This window comes from Nomascus leucogenys, chromosome 11 (genome assembly GCF_006542625.1).
Source record: "Nomascus leucogenys isolate Asia chromosome 11, Asia_NLE_v1, whole genome shotgun sequence".
NCBI classification, from domain to species: Eukaryota; Metazoa; Chordata; class Mammalia; order Primates; family Hylobatidae; genus Nomascus; species Nomascus leucogenys.
This window is the reverse complement of record NC_044391.1, coordinates 48,328,089-48,331,258: the sequence shown is the minus strand read 5'-3', so window position 1 is coordinate 48,331,258 and position 3,170 is coordinate 48,328,089. Positions and strand designations below refer to the sequence as shown.

The 3,170-nt window shown below is 44.4% G+C and overlaps 1 pseudogene across 1 annotated transcript; it reads left to right on the top strand.

The window, feature by feature from the left end:
• The first annotated feature begins 1,231 nt into the window (after positions 1-1,231).
• Positions 1,232-2,904, top strand: LOC100603331 (annotated as a pseudogene). Its single transcript, XR_001116485.1, has one exon. The product of XR_001116485.1 is annotated as an L-lactate dehydrogenase A-like 6B (transcript).
• The last annotated feature ends 266 nt before the right edge of the window (positions 2,905-3,170 follow it).

The following is a 3,170-nucleotide window of genomic DNA, read 5'->3' as shown; positions in this document are numbered from 1 at the left end:
CATGAACTCATCCTTTTTTATGGCTGCATAGTATTCCATGGTGTATATGTGGCACATTTCCTTTATCCAGTCTATTACTGATGGGCATTTGGGTTGGTTCCAAGTCTTTTCTACTGTGAATAGTGCTGCAATAAACATACTATCCAGAATCTACAAAGAACTTAAGCAAATTTACAAGAAAAAAACAACCCCATCAAAAAGTGGGCAAAGCATATGAACAGACACTTCTCCAAAGAAGACAGTAGAGGCGACCTAAACATGGAGACAGCGGGCTCTGGGACGGGGCAGCCGGCCTCTCTGCTGGAGGCTCCGGGGTCCACGGATGACCGGCTTTTCCTGGTTAAAGGTGGAATTTTCCTTGGTACTGTTGCTGCAGCAGGAATGCTAGCTGGATTTATTACATTATCATTGGCTAAAAAGAAAAGTCCTGAATGGTTCAATAAGGGAAGTATGGCCACGATTGCATTACCGGAAAGCGGGTCTTCCCTTGCCTCTCAAGCTCTGGGCTGGGGCTCACTGTATGCATGGTGTGGGGTTGGTGTGATTAGCTTCTCAGTCTGGAAAGCTTTAGCAGTTCACAGTGACATGTAAGAGATATCCTCATTTTAATTGAACGCTACATCACCAACTTTCTCCCCGAGAAGTCGTTTTTCTTCAGGACCCACAATCAAAGGCTTTCCTACGGCATGAGAAAGGAGTAGCATTCCCGCCTGGTGAGTTTTTAGTGCTGGAGTGACTCCCAGCCGGCCCCTACCCCGCTCAAGCTCCTGCTGACTGTCCCAATGTGGGTCCTGGCCAGGAATGGCACCAAGGCCGTGGGATCCTTTATAAATAGGCCTCCAGCGCCATACACCAGAAGGCAGGAAACCACTTCTGGGACACCGGGAGAGGGTGCAGGCAGCCACCAGTACGCAAAGCACAGTGCCCTATCCTTCCCGGCAGGGTTACAGTTCAGAAGATGTAACCTGATTTTCATCTGTAGTTAATAGAAGCATTTTTCCTTGACATTCATACTAAAAATAGAAAACTAGTAATTCCAGGGATCTAGGTTAGCCTCTTAAGCATGTCAACTATTGATGAGAATACTCTATGTAAAACTAACTCCAGAAATCACTTGCTAGAGAAGCAGCCCTTCACTGCCTTAGTCTGAGCACCCACGGAAAGCACGCGTTGGAGGCGCTGGCAAGGCCCGCGCAGCCGCAGTAGAGGGCCAGGGGGCAGGTCGTGCGCACCCGCCACAGAGGGCTGAAGGTGCTGCCAACGGCTCTCTTGGCGTCTCGACGTTCTGGTCAGCAGCTTTTTTCCATTCTCTCCCTCCACTTCTTGAGTGAGCCAGCTATGAGTTGGACCGTGCCTGTTGTGTGGGCCAGCCAGAGAGTGAACTCGGCGGGAGCGAATTTTCTGTGCCTGGGGATGGCCCTGTGTCCCCGTCAGGCAGCGTGCATGCTGCTCAAGGGCACCTGGCTCTTCACCCCCATGAGCAAGATGGCGACTGTGAAGCGTGAGCTTATTGAGCGCCTCACTTCCGAGGAGCCCTTTCATCACAGAAAGGTCTCCATCATAGGAACTGGATCAGCGGGCATGGCCTGTGCTATCAGCATCTTATTAAAAGGCTTGAGTGATGAACTTGCCTTTGTGAATCTTGATGAAGGCAAACTGAAAGGTGAGACAGTGGATCTTCAACATGGCAGCCCTTTCATGAAAATGCCAAATATTGTTTGTAGCAAAGATTACCTTGTCACAGCAAACCCCAATCTAGTGATTATCACAGCAGGTGCACGCCAAGAAAAGGGAGAAATGTGCCTTAATTTAGTCCAGCGAAATGTGGCCATCTTCAAGTTAATGATTTCCAGTGTTGTCCAGCACAGCCCCCTCTGCAAACTAATTATTGTTTCCAATCCAGTAGATATCGTAACTTAAGTAGCCTGGAAGTTGAGTGCATTTCCCAAAAACCGTGTTATTGGAAGCGGCTGTAATCTGGATACTGTCCGTTTTCAATTCTTCATTGGACAAAAGCTTGGTATCCACTCTGAAAGCTGCCGTGGATGGATCCTCAGAGAGCATGGAGACTCAAGTGTTCCTGTGTGGAGTAGAGTGAATATAGCTGGTGTCCTTTTGAAGGATCTGAACTCTGATACAGGAACTGATAAAGATCCGGAGCAATGGAAAAATGTCCACAAAGAAGTGATTGCTAGTGCCTATGAGATTATTAAGATTAAAAGTTCTACTTCGTGGACCATTGGCCTATCTGTAGCTGATTTAACAGAAAGCATTTTGAAGAATCTTAGGAGAACACATCCAGTTTCCACCATAATTAAGGGCCTCTATGGAATAAATGAAGAAGTATTCCTCACTATTCCTTCCTTGGAGAGAAGGGTATTACCAACCTTATCAAGATAAAGCTGACCCCTGAAGAGGAGGCCCATATGAAAAAGAGTGCAAAAACACTTTGGGAAATTCAGAAGGAGCTTGAGCCTTAAATTTGTCTAAAACTACCATTCCAAAATTATTGAAGAGATCATAGATACAGGATTATATATCAAAATTTTGAATAAACTTGAATTCCTAAAAGATGGAAACAGGAAAGTGGGTAGAGTGACTTCCCTATTTATTTAGTCTTCCAGCTCTTTTATTTAGCATCTCTGTGCTGGATGATACTTATTTACAATTCCCAAAGAAAGTGTTTTTGGTACCGCTGATACAGCAGCACTTACTTTGTTATATATATGTAGTTGCCATTTGGTTCCCCAAAAGTAGGATGTAGGTACTTATTGTGTTTGAGAAATTCTGATTCTTTTCATTAGATATATGCTATTTCTTCTTGCTGGCTTATACCTATGTTCATTTATATGCTGTAAAAAGGTAATTTCCTCTACAATGTAAAAATAAAAGTATGTACATACAAAAAAAAAGAAGACATTTATGCAGCCAACAAACATGAAAAAAAGCTCATCATCATTTGTCATTACAGAAATGCAAATCAAAACCACAATGAGATACCATCTCACGCCAGTTAGAATGGCAATCACTAAAAAGTCAGGAAACAACAGATACTGGAGAGAATGTGGAGAAACAGGAACCGTTTTACACTGTTGGTGGGAGTGTAAATTAGTTCAACCATTGTGGAAGACAGTGTGGTGATTCCTCAAGGATCTAGAACCAGAAATATC